Here is a 16,037-nt window from a genome sequence, read left to right as displayed (position 1 = left end):
TATTCACATCATAAAATATTCTGACATACATCACGGTGATTGTAGAAACAATACCAGTGTGGCTTGTTTTATTCATACCTCCTTAAACGTGTACAAACGGGTGATAAATAATTCATAACCTTAATCATAAGTCACCATGATTGTGTCAACTTTTTTCAGGAGGCCTTTTTTGAGTTTCCTATTTAAATCGCATCGTTTCCAATATGGACCTCCATGACGAGCCCATGAATCATATTTTAAAATTAGGATACTTCTCAAAATGAAATCCCAGCTGTCACATTTTCCACAGTTGCCGATAACTCTCGGTATTTTTCCTTTTTTCCATTTCGGTTTTCTGTCTTAGATGGGGCTGTGAGAATATAAGTCTTTCCCCTTTTTTTGGCTTCTGTTACAGAAGATATATGTTACCTTTCTGTCTTATATCTCATTCTTCCCATTTGTTACAAGAATAAATAGGAAAGCGGAGAAAATAAGTTGGTGAGTAGTAAAAAGTAAAGGGCAATAAAAAAAAAGCAAAAATTGTGGGGAGTGTGTCTGGCCTTGGCTCTCTGCCACTGCAAAAGACGAGAAGTGAGAAGCGGAGTAGAACTGGGAAGCAGAATGGAGCTGTGCTGAGCAGATTGGGTATTAAGTTGAGAGGAAATAGCGAGCAGCAGAGAGAAAGAGAGATGAGGGGATTGGGGGATAGGAGAGTATGAGGAAGAAAAGCAGAATGGGCTGGTGGGAATACAGAGGGGAGGAGAAGTGATAGAAGAAGATAATAGGAGCAGAGGGAGAAGACTAACAGACAGATTTAGGTTATCTTCATGAAAGTCATTAATTGTGAGTAAAGAAAAAGCAAAAGACTAGACTTTACATATATATGTTACGTAACTAAATTATAGAACTGCCGAAGTTTGCGTTCTGCGCATACCCATCGCTAGGAACGACTCCACTCTGTCTTGGGCGAAACCTAATTGATTAAGATGCGATTTCACCCTCGTTTAGATATAAAAATAGTTTGTGAAACAAAATGTAGCAGCATTCCGATTTATTATTTGATAATTGATAATATGTTTGATAAAATACTAGTAATACCTATCAAGTATAGCGTCATGCAACATAGCACTTCTGTTACTGCTACGCAGGTGATGTATTGAGTTTAGATAGGCTGGAGGTTTAAGGCACTTCCCATTTCACAAACAGACGTTGCCGTGGTCCTGATTCAATTGCTGCTAGGAGAAATACCTTTAGAGAAATAAAAATAAACCGGCTTTAACATGTCTTAACATAGACCATACATGTGAAAAAAAATCAGTTTTGAATTGCCCTGAGTGCTAAATTGCCCAGTGCTCAGGCCACGTCATAGGAGTTCTAGAGAAACTAATGGGAACGCTTTAAAGCAGGGGTGGGCAATTATTTTGGTTGGCGGGCCATATTTCTTATTTATTTTTTTTGTTTATTTCATTTTTTTCACATTTTATTTCACCTTTAAAATAATTTATGATCATATAAATATACCGACATTATTTTGCATGTAATCATCCATACAAAATTAAAGAAAAGGACAAAATGAGGAGTTTCTAAATTCATTATTGATTGAAAACACATATTAGAACATTAAAAGAAAATAGTGTTGGGGGCCGGATAAATAAGTATAACGAGACGGATGTGGCCCGTGGGCCGTAAAATACCCAGGATCCTGAGTTACCGAGATGTTACCAGATCTTAGCACAAAATTATTAAAAAAAAAAAAAGAAAAGTTCAACGCCTATTGTTGTTCAGGACGCCTATTGTTGTTTATGTGATAATACGGTCTGGGTAGCGACATCATGAGGTTGACCTGGGCTCGGCCCCATTCATTTTACCTACTGGTGCAAAAACATGTCACCTGTGCAACCCTTCCTATTGGAACCTGAGAGAGACGTGAGCGAGGAGGATATCGCTGAAGACAGAAATCAGAGCTTCTAAATGAAGAAGAAAGAAGAAGCGGAGATGCAAGTGTAGCTAAAAGTCGCTGGTGTGTGTGTGGCAACTGCGTTGCTATGCTAATAGAGAGAGATAGTTGTAAGACGCCCCTCTTTCTGTCATTGGTTGGTCACTGTAGACTTCCCGCTGACTCGCCATCAGCTTCCTCCGTGATTGTGCCCGGTCATTTGTCACCAGATGCTACTTGGTTGTTGACGCCCTTGCAGGAAAACATCCAACATCTCCCACCTGTGGCATTTCCTCAAGCAGGCTTCACTCATTTCCTTATTGTACGCTTGTGAGAGAAAACTGAAGGTATGACGTCTGGATTGAGGCGTCCGCTTCAAACTAGCAGCACTCTGTGAGCACTTTCTTAGCTTGGATAAATGCATCTAATGCATCTGGAGAGAACACCGCCACAAATCCTTAGTTGTGTAAGTCCACGAGCAATTTCCCACTCTTTCTTCTCTTCTTGTACCTTCGAAATCTTTGTAGACTAGCATCAGTCCCTCCACTGGACTGGAAAATTCACCCAAAAGCAAAGTTAACACGAGCAACCTGCAGACAACATCAAGCCAGCATGCATTGTGCGAGTAACACAAAGGTGGCTCCGCTGTGTTAAAATGTTATGAATTGCGATTTTTAGAGAAATAACTTTTTTTTTTTTAATAACACATTCAAGTATGAGACAAACGTGAAAGCATATTTATGCCTATTATTCCTCCCAAGTAGGGTTCCCTCTCAGAAACCCACCCTTTAAGTGGCACGGTCACTGTTTCTTGCAAAGTAATCAGTAATTATGCCATTTTCAAGTTCTGCGGCCTGTTTTACTGTCATTTGTCCTGAGCTTAAAATCCCATGAATCTTGCTAAGCTTTCTCCTAGATCACGGTTCTCTAATGCTTAATTCTTGTCAAAATCTTCTCGTCGTTGCCGCTGGACTTGATTTTCTTGCTTTGAAGATGTTTTACCTCTCATCCGAGAAGCTTCTTCAGTTCGAAGAAAAAAATGAAGCAGCCTCTCGGATGAGAAGTGAAACGCCTTCAAGGGAAGAAAAACAAGCCCGGTTGCTACGAGAAGAAGATTTTGACAAGAATTGACCATAACCTGGATAACTGAGTACCTCTAAAGACATCCTCTCTGATGCTTAATGACTGGTAAAAGGAATGCTCTCAATGCTCAAATGACTGGGTTCACAAAGCACTATGTAACCAATAGATTTAACTAACCTCAAATCTATGGTTGTTTGTTTCCTCAGGTTAGGAGTCAAAAGGGACTTACCTGTCCATTGTTGCAGAACAAACATTGATCTTCATTAAGCCGCCCAGGAGTATCTGTGTAACAGAGTAAGCACTCCACAGTGAAGTTGAGTTAAAGCTAAATAGCATTTAAAGGGGAAACTGAGATTGTTCCTTATGAGCCTGAGTGAGTAAAACCAGTTATCCCGAACCCCCAGATCATTTGGAACCGGTCCGCAGAGAAAATCTTTCTTGGTACAAATTACAGTTCTTTCATTAGACCGTCTCGATCTTATTTTGAAAAATAATTGTTTCAAACCTTCGCCTTACTGGCGCACTTGATATTGAAACTACCTCATGTAACGTGTAATCATTGTATTCAGACTTAATACTGTGAAGTGACAAAAGTTTTTAGTATTTGAACCCCTGCGCCTCTAACCTTTACATTTTCATGCATAAAACTGGTTCCTGGTACAAAAAAGGTTGGGGACCGCTGGGTTAAACCACAAAGATGTGAGTAAAATGCGTTTTTTTATTCATTGCCAGATCTATAATATAACATGTTTTATGGTTCTCTTGTATGAATCCAAAGCAACGTGTATGGGTTGACACCTGTAAAAAGTCAAAACGCTCACTTCCACAGAAGACCTTATAAAACATTGACATGACACAAATGGGATCACCTTTAAATTAAATGCAAGTGTCGTTGCACCATTAAAACACAGACACGAAAAGGCAGCGGTAAAGAGCCACTATGATAAAATGAAAAAAGGGTTTCCAGTAGTTGAAAGAATATATATTCCGAGTGGTGTTTTAGCAGCGACGCACAAAAAACAAATAATTTAAGGTGCTCCCAGGTATATAAATTGATGCCACATGCAACAGATGTCTAATATAATATGTTGTGATATTGTAAAACGTACCATCAATGCAAAAAGTCAAGAGACTGGATTTTTTCACTCAGACACAAAGTTGATTGAAATTAGGACAAATAAATTATACGATGAACTTGCATTTAATTCCCAATCTTCTCATTCAGTAACAGGAGAAAGATTTTGTCAACTCATAGGCAACTGAGGAGACCATTTCGTACTTTGTTTTGTACAACAGAAAAAATGTATAAAGGCATCACAATACATGAAATATACCACTATACAGTATATACTGTTCTACTACTACAGGATATTTATAATTATTATTGTTATTATTATTATCATTAATAGAACAATAATAGTAACGCTCATATTTTTCTGTTTACATATTCAGACCACATTCTTTCTGTCAGTGGGTCAATGAGTACAGAATAAACAAAATGGTATTAGAGAGCAAATCAATCCCCCACTGTTTCAAGCTTTTTTCATCATGACAACATTTATGTTGATTTGTGCATCTCCACCCGTTAAATGATGTGAATCATGATGGAGAAGGATTATTGTATTAAAAAAATGTTCAGGAAAAAAACAAAACAAAACAAAACATAATATTTGCTTGAAAGACAGCTTCAGAAGAGACGATTCAAATGGTTTTAATTATAGTAAAGACTTTTCATAATGGATTGCCCCCTAAGCTAATTTAGTTCCTCATGTTTACACATGTATGTAATGTAACTGCTAAACCCTTCCTTGGAATAACTGGTGACCTGAAATATTTTGTGCTTGTTTGAGAAATCTCTAAATATGAATCCTCAAACTCCTCCCACTACAAACATGTCAATAAGCATAAATTAATTCAGTCAAATATGTTTTTTTTTTCTTTTCTTTTCAGCTGTTTCTTTTCTGATTATTCATGCAAAAAGCCCATGTATTGTAAAAGATGCAAGCAACTTAGAACTTATCAGTGAATGCTGATAAAAAAAAACAAACAAAAAAAACCAAACAAACAAACAAAAAAAAAATAATTAAGCAGAATCACAGGAGTATTTGTTTCTAAGGCACGTCAGAGGTGAAAGGCCCGCTAGGTTGTATGAAATTGCTAAATGCTAAAATTCTGTGCAGTGCTGTTTACATTTCTGTTTTTTTCTCCTTTCTGCCCCTACTTTTGGTTAATGGATGATAAGTTAAATGCTGCCTGATTCCCCAAATGCTCGGCAAAAGTCCCTTCCCATCAGACAGGTGATCTGGGCGCCTTGGTCCAAAACAATATTCAGGAGGGAATTCTGTGTTTATTAAAAAAAAAGGCATAAATGACTGGAAGTCGAGCAGTCTTGAAGCCAGATGGCAACCTGGGCAGTGGGCCAAAATGTATGAACTTGAAAAATACAATCGGCACTTGTTATATTAGTGGTATTATATTCTAAAGGCCATTGTGCGGTAACAAAGTTCATGGGAACATGAGAGCTGGAATGATGAGGATAGTAAAGAGGTCACAGAAATGCTGCTGGGGGAAATTGAGAAGCCTTATTAGAGGCGCAGACCGAGGGCCTGGCATTAATGGAGTGTGGGCCACCTGGGTCATTGCCTGTGGAAAAAAAAAAAAAGAGCTTGATGGAAACCTCTATGGCTACTGATCTTCAAATGAAGCTCTTGGGAGGAAACGTGAACAAGTACAGGGAAACTTTCTGATCGGCATCAATACGGCGTAGGGATGCTTTTCTTGGGTATCTTTCTGACTATGACCTTCTTACATCATGGATGTTTTTGAAAGATGGAAACGAGATTAAGAGGTGATTGTCGTTTGGCGAGGACAATGGCTCAATGAGAAGTTATATCATAATAAAAGCAATGTTGGAATGGTTGAATGGATAAAAAATACACTAATACAGAAACTGGTTATACTATATGTCCCATAATTGTCTTCATGATGAGCTAGAATTTGGCTGAAAGTTGCACAAAAAGATAAGTGTAGGGGTTATTGGATTGGCAGTGAATGTTGGAAGAGCAAGAAGTGTCGGGGTGGAACAGTCAATCTTACCACTGAGACAGCTCATGTAGGACCTCTATTTTTCTCCTCCACAGTTGGTTTGACAAAAGCATATTGATGATACATGAAGGTGGAAATGAGATAGCAGGGCAATTTGGAAAGGAGAGTAACTGGGGCTGAGGACAAAGTCTTGAGGGGGAAGAATCGGAGTGCTGTCAAACCTGGGGAAAAAAGCGATCTGGAAATCCGGACATGAGACACAGCGAGGCATATTAAATTTTAACGCGTCGAGAAATAAAAAAGAAGGATGATCATTAAAAAACAAGCAAGGTTGGGCAAATACTTACATCATGAGATGAGAAATACTTAAAATTCCGGGAGCACATGTAGAAATAAACAGGCGGAGTAGAAACATTCAAGCACGTACATAAACAAATTTATTCATATTCAAAATATAACAAAATCTTAAACCAGTATTAAACCTTTAAAGCATTACAATTTATAATTTACATCAAATATAAACTGGTTAAAGCTAAAATATTGAAAAATAGAAACTATTATCCATCCATCAAACTATCTTCTGCCGCTTATCCTGCACTCAGGTTGGAGCCTATCTCGGCTGTCATTGGGCGAGAGGTTGGGTACGCCCTGGACCGGTAGCCAGTCAATCGCAGGGCCACGTTGACTAACAAACATTCACTCATTTGGGCCGATTTTCCTAATTTTGTTTACAATTAACCTGATGCTTGTTTTTGGGCTGCTGGAGGAAACCGGAGAACCCGGAGGAAACCCACGCAGACATGGGGAAAACATGCAAACACCACAAAGAAAGGTCCCCTGGTTAGAATCGAACCAGGGTTCTTCAGCTTTGAGGCACATCCACTGCACCACCACGCTGCCCCACTATTATTATTATTATAATTATTATCATTAACAATAATAATAATAACTCAACCTCAGCAGGGCAAACACTATTGCTTTTCTGAGCTGGTCCCAAGCCTAAATAAATGTGTTTCGTCAAGAAGGTCGTCTGGAGTGAAATTTGTGCCAAAACCAAATAATCAAACATGTGACACTCAGACAGCGTCGGTCAAAGCCAAGGTTAAAAACATTTGCCGCTGGTGCAGATAATGTACAGGGTACAAGTGAAAATTGGGCTACTGTGGGTCAAACAAGGAGAAGGGGACGGCATGTTGGGGAATTAGAGAAGGGATGGAAAAGGTACGAGTCTTGGACGGAGGGTGGGAACTTTGAATATTAGGACGATGATAGAAAAAGCTACAGTCGGAAGGCTAGAAGCTTAGGTGCAGGTTTTAAATTTTACTATCATGGTATTGATGGAAAGAGAAATTGGGTAGGAGTTATCTTTAAGGAGGAGTTTATTAGGAATGTTCTGGAGGTGAAAAGAATGTCAGATAGACTGAACAGTCTGAAGCTGAAAACTGAAGGTGTGATGCTCAATGCTGTTTGTGGCTTTGTGTCATAGGCCAGACGTGAGAAGGAGAAATTCTGGATTGAGTCAGATGAAATGATGCAGAATATCCCAAGAGGTGAGAGAGAAGTCATCATGAGGAAGGTTGCTGACTTGACAGATGTCCAGAAGACAATCATTGATACCCTCCACAAGGACGGATATGCCACGAAAGGACAATGCAAAAGGAGCTGGTTGTTCACAGAGTCCTTTATCCAAGAGTGGCCATTGGATGAGAGGGAAAAAAATGTGGTAACAAAAGGTAGACCTCCAAAAACGATAACCACAGCCCTGAGCAAGTTAAGTAAATGATTTTGAAAATAGTGGGGAGCCTAACAAGTGGGCTGAGGCTCAAAATGTGCGACACAGGGGCCGATCCTATACAAATGTTGCATTCCTTCTGTCAAGCCACTCCTGAAGCATCCTTCCTGAACTTTTGCGCAATGGGTCTGATGTCCTTGTTCAGATGAAAAATGACATTTGGAAATCAAGGTCCAACAGTCTAGAACTATGGTATTTTATGAAGAAGTCTGGAGTGCCAGAAAAGACTGGTGTTAGACTGGTGTAGGACGTGTTTGAGCTCGAGTCAGGTGTGCCATTGAGGACGTGGAACTACATCTGATGGTCAGCTTAGAGCCTCTTCCTGTTTGCGGTGGTGACGGATTAGTTTACAGATACAGTTAGACAGGGATCTCAGTAGACCATACTGTTTGCAGATGACACTGTGATCTGTGGTGAGAGCAGGAAGCAGGCGGAGAAACACCTAGTGATGTGGAGGTATGCGCTTGAAATGAGGGGAATGAAGGTTAGCTGCAGCGGGACAGAATATATGTGTGTGAATGAGAAAAACCCAAGTGGAACAGCGAGGCTACAGGGAGTGGAGATTAAGGAGGAGGATAATTTTAAATGCTGTAGTTAGGGTCAACAGTCCAGAACAATAGAGTTTGGTGAAGATGTGAAGAAATGCACTCAAGCAGATTGGAACGATTGGAGAAAAGTGTCAGGGGTCCACACTGTGTGACAATAGAGTATCAGCCAGAACATTGGTCAGACCAACAAAGCTGGCTTAGAGACAATAGCTGGATGTCGCAGAGATTATGCTTTGGTTCACTTTGGGAGTGACAAGGATGGGAAGGATCATGACTGAGTCAATCGCATGTCAGATGTTTTTGAAAGAAGGTAAGAGAAGCCAGACTGAGATGGTTGGGTCATGGATAGTGAATATATTGGTAGACGGATGCTGGAATTGGAGCTCCCAGGCAGGAGGTCTAGAGAAAGACCAAAGGGAGGATTTATGGACGCAGTGAGAGAAGATATGAAGTTGCTTGGTGTGAGAAAGAAGGATACAGAGAATAGGGTTAGATGGAGGAGGCTGATTTGCTGTGTTGAGCCCTCAAGAATATAGCCGAAAGGAATTTCATTATTATTATTCATATAATTTTATTTTATTTTGTAATAATGGGAGCACTGTTCAGATAGGGTGAGGGTAACTAAATAATAATAAATAATAATAATAATAATAATAAATATATATATATATATATATATATATATATATATATATATATATATATATATATATATAATTATCATTATAAAAGTGATTCAAAAGACAATCTGTATGCATCCAGCATGGTATACAAATGTGGCAGAAGATTCCTGGTATACCAAAATACCTGGAAATTGACCCAATGGAGTAACAAGTACCAAAAAAAGAAAAAAACTGAAGACAAAAAATGGACGTTCCTCACAGTAGCTCTTTATCTTCAAATTGATTGTGTGTTTTATTGACCATTCTTGATGTATTTGGTGCCAAAATATGTAAGGAAATGTTTATGATGACATTTTATTTTTGAGGAACTAGATAGAATCAAGCCTGAAAATATTACAAATATTAAAGACCTCAAGGCCACAGATGCACAGAAAAGCCACTGCATAGAGCAGGCTGATGGACAATCATCCTAAAAAATACAAACTATAGAATCGTCCCACGCTGAAACTAATACAAATTTTAGGATGAATATAAAACAAAAAGGACAAGGCTAGCTCGGGGGAAAGTCATCCATTTTTGATTTATTTATTTCATTTTTTTATAAAATATCCACACACCATAAAAATTACATGTACAAAACTATAAGATTTGAAATTGCTTTATGTACAGATACAAAAGATAAAGCCCAAAGAAATAGTGAAGGGAACACAGGAGGGTGGGTGAGAGACTTTTTTTTTTGTTTGTTTTGTTTTTTTTTGTTTTTTGTTTTCCTCTGTTAAATGTAAAAAGTATTGAGGTTCTTTGTCTCTTTGTCTGTTTACTCTTCTGGATAACTCACATCTCTTCAGGGAATGGCAACAATTATAGTCATAAAGATACCGATCATGATAACAGAATATGACTTGAGTGCAATTACACTTACTTTACAAATTCTTGATCATATATCCCAGTTATGTATGTCGTGAGGATCGAGCTTTTTCTCAAAATTAATCTTATAACCCTCAAACATCTGAGGATTTGTCAGAAGTAACAGAACACGTGACCTATCAGCCTGTTGTGTGCTCATAATGCAGTCCACGCACATAATGGAGATGTAAAGCGAGCTTGAAAGAAAATCACCAGGCTGCTGACTATATCAGTGCTGCACTTACATTTGCTGTCATATTCAAATCCATGTTGGTAGCGTTTCAAAGCAACGGCTGTAGTGATGGTGACCATGACAGTGATGAAGGTGAGGCCTTTTCTGTTGAAAATATCAGATGTTGGCAATAAGAGGGGGGGAACTGGCAACTCTTCTTTTTTTTTTTCTCTCTCTTTCAGGTATATTATTTTTTCTTAGACATCAGGGTTTCTTCATGATCATTGGGTCTGAAACACAAAAGACAGAGAAAGAGGAAGGATTTATTTTACATTATTTTGTGGTTCAAGATCAAACGGTTTTCTACTGCTTTTTCTTTTGCCTCACAAATATGATGAAAAAAAAAAAACCAAAAAATAAATTGACCATTGATTTGTTCCAAATTGGAGTTTACAATTTTAAAAAAACAAAAATAACAAGAATAATTTTTTTATTCTGTAAATAGAAAACTAAAGAGACAACCAGTTTCATTAAGTTTTACTAGCACAATCTAACTTTTGCTTTCAGCTCCTGGTAAATAGGATTTGACATGTAATGTGAATATCATATGTATGCAAATGGCATCATTACACAGCATGAACGTGTGTGTGTGTTTGCCCACATTATCAATTCTACCAAGCAAGTCCCAATACTTGGGACAATTTCAGACCCAAAATACAAATAGAAACTTTAGAAAGATTAGACACATAGGAACAGTGATTATATAAAGCCTGCAGACTAACAATTGTGTCATTGTAATATTGTGTCACATTACACAATATTGACATAATTTCCAAAATGAGAAGAATAATCAAACTGAGGTCTGTAGGAGCAAAATAGGGGATGCTATAAATATCAAGGTTTGATTCGAGCAGACTGGGACAGCAAAGAAGGTTCTGTAAAGAGATCAGAAAAAAGTATGGAGGCTCAACTCTTCAAGGAAAAGTACAATCAGAATGATCACGATGGGAATTAGTGTGGAAAATAAAAATGTATTTCCATATTCTTGAGTAACAGTAGTTTCAGCTATAATTTCTGATGAAAAAAAAAAAAAAAAAAAGAAAAACATGTACGAGCTTTCTGCCTAGTCACTAGAGCGTTGCGTTATTAGTTGGCAGAAAATCATTGTCCAACTCCCCATTTGTTAAAATCGAACTTATCTACCATTGTTGGTCTCGTTAGCAGTGTAATGTAATCATGTAAAAATGATTAACTGTCACAAAAGAAACCACTCCTATTGAAGGATACCTGACACCGTTGTCAAATTACCCATTGATTCTGTACTCAATGAAGGGGCAACAATGATCAATCAACACTTTCCCCAACAGCCCTAATAATATAATAGTAATAAGTGATCGCATCTGTTCCAGATCTGTTGTAGTCGTCAATTTCTTCTGGTGTATAATACTAATTGAATAGGATAGGACGGGCATAGATAACCACTAAGGTTCAGCCTATTCACGTTTTTTTGTTTCATGATTGTGAGAAATGAATAAAGACTTATGTATTTTTCAAATAAACATTTTCTTCATTTTTCAAATATAAGGACATATGCTTTACTTAGAGTTGATGTTACTTGACATCAGACCTGGGCATTTTACGTCCCGCGGGCCACGTCCCGCCCATTTTTCTTTTTTATCTGGCTTGCCAAACTATTTTCTTTGATTATTTTAATAAGTATTTTTAATCATAATTGAATTAAGAAACTCATTTTTTTTTCCCATTTCGTTTAATTTTGTATGGATGATTAGATACAAAATGATGTTGGTACAATTATACGATCATGAATGATTTTAAAGTTGAAATAAAATGCCAAAAAATGTAAATATTTAAAGTGCAATTTTCATTTTGTTCAATTCACATGATACCTAGTTGGCCCGCGCATAAAAATTAAATATGAAATGTGGCCTGCCAGCTTAAAATAATTGCCCTCCTGTGGTATACATGTTTGAACAAAACTAAATATCAAGAATATTCAAATATATCTAAGTCTCGGTTACAACTGCAGGTGGCAGCTGGTGCAGCCCCTCAACAATTACCATTTCTCGCAAGTACTTCAATGGCAGTATTACAGTGGGAACATTTCATTATAATTTCATCGCAGCCATTCTCACAGTGGCAAGGTTACTGCCTGCCAAACTCGGTAAGACAAATGTAATTCATCAAACCCTCCCATCCATTCAACAAATGTCTTCTGTGTATTATAACTCGGTGTTCTATGAAAATAAGAGTCACAAGCTGTCAGCATTGTGTTCATTTTCTCCAGTGAATAGCTGGGCAGAGTTTTGCACCTATTCTTGTCAGTGAAAAGCAGTTTCAGTTGCACGGAAGGCATATATTAGTCCGGATAAATGGTGAGGGATGTTATGAAACAAAGAGGCCAGGCTTTTCTTCCCTTGCAAATTAGTGATAGTAATTTAGACTTTTCAAGACTATTAGAGGTTTTAATCTTTTGTTGGGGAAGTACAGCCTCTCAAGGGAAAATACGTGCGAAAAAAAAAAAAAAAAGAAAATATAAATAAATAGATACATTTAAAAAAAAGTTAATATATATATATATATATATATATATATATATATATACACAAACACTCATATACAAATAAATAATGTAATGTTGATAATTTTATACATTGTGGAATGATAAAATGTGGGCTAACTTCATTCTTTGTGTGTTTTTTTTTTAAATGAAAAGAGTTCAGGTAGTCAGAAAGGTCAAAGAGTAAAGATTAAGTCAGCAACTCTCCAATTTCACTACTCTATTTATATATAGGTGTGTTTAATATATTTAAAAAAAATCAAACAACACTATGTTCGAAAAAGTACATCTATTCCAGACCTTCAGTGAACTGTGGAAAGAACGGTACAGTTTTTAAAAACTAGCACACATCTAAATTATCTCTTAAACCACCTCAGATATATTTAAGGTTCTATATATGTGATGTTCTTTTGGTAATTATCTCATTTATTCCTTCACTTGCATCCATGGAAGAACCCCTGGAAGTTCAGACCCACCCATTCAAATTTCAAAACATCTGCTGGAGAAAATAAGTTAAGCTTTGATCCACAGATCAGTGATATCCATAAACGGTTCTGGCAAATATTCCATTTCATCCTCAAACTCACGGCACCCTCCCTCTTTACAGAATCCTAATCGAACCCGTCCTGCTGTCAGCTGTATCTTCTGTTTCTAGACGATGCGGGTAATCACACATGGCATAGCCAGCAGTAGCACTCCACAGAGATTCATTCTGTTTTTCCAATTCCTCAGATACGTACCCTGCAAATGTTGAAAATAGCTTTATTTGACCCAAGTTGTCTCCTTTCTTTAAACTGAATTGATGGGAGACATTGTGATGATTAGGAGACAGACTTTACATGTATACCCCCCAATATCTGTATATAGTGAAATATCTGTATATTTGTAAATAGTTTTTTTTTTTTTTTTTTTGCATATTTTTGAATTACACATGAAAAAAAGAAGAAAAGTAAATTCAGTAAAATTAAATCAATGCAATGAATATTATGCATAATTAGTAAAATGAAGGTACAGGGCCCTGAAGAAGAATATATGAAATCCAGGATGATGAAAAGCATATTGAGACTACAGAAAAGCCATAATGTCTTGCAAAAGTGTAAAACTCTACCGTTCTGAAATTAAATACACATAAATAAAATAACTCCCCAAAGCTCCTGTTACCTATGATCAATCATTGTTTCACAACAACATCATTGTTACTGATACCATTACTTTAATGCTACTGCAAAGCTCTTAATTCACCGATAATCTAAATATACACTCGAGAGCATTTCATTTTTGTAACACCTGAAAACTTCAGTCTATAATCCCACCATCGTTTTCCCCAAATGCAAGTAAACTGCAACTGTGTGTTTTTGTAAAACTGCCAGTATAATAGCAGCGCAGCCATTCTGAACCTACAACCTTAAACCTCCACAAGACTTTAATCCAAGCATTTATTCACAAGCTTGTGTTTCTGCTGAGAGAATTAAGAGGATGATGTGCAAAGCCCCCTGGTCAATAGACATGGCTCAGCACCCCACTATTTTGGTGCATATTCCACCACCGCGATAAATCATGTAATTTGTTATGCTTTTTAAGTTATGATAAGGTTATAATGCCATTATGTCATAAGTTGACTTATGCAAGGAAGAATAATAATATCACAATATTTTAGTATGATGAGAAAATCTTGAGGAAAATAGTGATTCAAACTTTCACTTCGGTGTGTTAATGGATAGAGACCGCCTTCTACCTTTCACGTTTGTGTTTGTTCTCACCGTGGATACTATTAGTTCACGTTTTGATTAAAAAAAGAGCAATGGGAAGATATCAATGCGGACCGTTTGGAGCCACAGTCTGCCATGACTCACTATCAATCATTTCTCTTCTGGAATAAAGAAAAATGCGAAATGTAATTAAATATGTTGTCATATTGTGTCTTACAGTGTAAAATAATGTACATTAATAACGACCTTTATATTGCACTTGGATCTTCACATCATGTACAACATTGTAAGACAGGCTTAGTCCAAACTACAGATCACCTGTAAGAGCAGCTGCTGGAAGGAAATGCATTACTTCAGAGATGTTGTGTACTTTGGAGAAGGTTGCAATATCACAACTAAAAAAAAAAAAAAATCCCCAAAAATAGAGTTTACAAGGAGTGATTTGGAAAAGACAGCTGTACCCATTTATATGTAAATTGCTCAACGTATGTGCTGTTTTGCTGAACAATGATATCTCATTAATTCCCCCTTTTTTATCTCTGAAGGTGCCCCTGCATCAAGAAGGTTCCCAGTCTTTGTTGCTGGTAAAGTTGCTACGAGGTAAAAAGAACAGAGAAAGGGAAAGGACCGTGAAACAAAGTTTTATGACTAGAAGTATGTTTGTGGATTGCAAATATACTTTTTTTTTGCCTGGTCCACAGACCAGAAATGCGTTCAGCATTATAGATTAATTTGAGCACGTCATCGAACAAGCGGTAGGATTTTGTAAGAAGCGAGATGCAGCAACGCTGATTGACTATACATTTGGTGGCCGTGGGCTATCAAGGAAAATTATTACTAAATGTAAATTACACATTCAAACACATGAAAATATTCAGTGGTTTCAGTCGGATGTATTCAAAACTATAACACTGAGAAAAATGTCACCACGAAGAGATCACCCTGTTCTGGTCGTCTGGATTGCATAAATCTTAAAGTGTATCATTTAGTCTCAATCGTTAATCAAGTTTTACGATATATATTGCTAAAATTCACTACACGGTAGGTGAATGGGGGTTGCAAAAAAGATGATTTATTATAAAAAAATACTATTCTAATGAAGCTGACTGTCAAATGATTGTCATGTGCAATGTTTGTTTTCCAGATATGCTCATAAATAAATCTGCCTTCCAAAATATGTTGTGTTGTTGAATTTTTAGTGCTAACCACACAAAGGACAAATAGTCAAACCGCCCCGAAAACAAAACCCTCACCTTCTTTCTGGAGCAAAGGTAATGGTCAGCGGTAGATCATCAGCATCCAATTATACAGGAGATATACTCTCTGGGACTAGTGGAGCTGAATTTTGCTTTTATACATCTATGTGTGCATATTTGAAATACACACACACACATGCAGAAGTACGTGGAAATATGCAACTATAAGAACACTGACACACAGTGAGCTGCATTACAATGAACTTTCACGAGTCCATGTATCACTAAATGTCAGCCACTTTCGGTTGCTATTGTGTTACATTTTTAATTTGGCTATTAATATGATCACTGCTCCCTCATTTGCATTGCACACTCTCAGTGCCAATTAACTATTATAGTATGACACAGAACTTTAAATCACTTTCCGTGCTGCAAGCTATACGAATCTGACAGATGTGGCTGACTGAAAC

The 16,037-nt window shown here is 37.2% G+C and overlaps 1 protein-coding gene across 1 annotated transcript in view; it reads right to left on the bottom strand.

Moving 5' to 3' along the window:
- Positions 1 to 9,579: 9,579 nt before the first annotated feature.
- The window catches only part of LOC147235272 (leucine-rich repeat and fibronectin type III domain-containing protein 1-like protein), a 169,030-nt gene continuing 162,572 nt past the window's right edge, over positions 9,580 to 16,037 (bottom strand). The window contains exon 11 of the mRNA XM_086142023.1: positions 9,580 to 10,374. The gene's annotated coding sequence lies outside the window, so the exon portion shown is untranslated. The remainder of the gene's footprint in view (positions 10,375 to 16,037) is intronic.

Source organism: Fistularia commersonii, chromosome 3, assembly GCF_037954325.1.
Source record: "Fistularia commersonii isolate RoL2024-O1a breed Wild chromosome 3, RoL_Fcom_v1.0, whole genome shotgun sequence".
In the NCBI taxonomy this organism is placed as follows: domain Eukaryota; kingdom Metazoa; phylum Chordata; class Actinopteri; order Syngnathiformes; family Fistulariidae; genus Fistularia; species Fistularia commersonii.
Note: the sequence above shows the minus strand (reverse complement) of the source record. Positions and strands in the feature narration are given on the sequence as shown.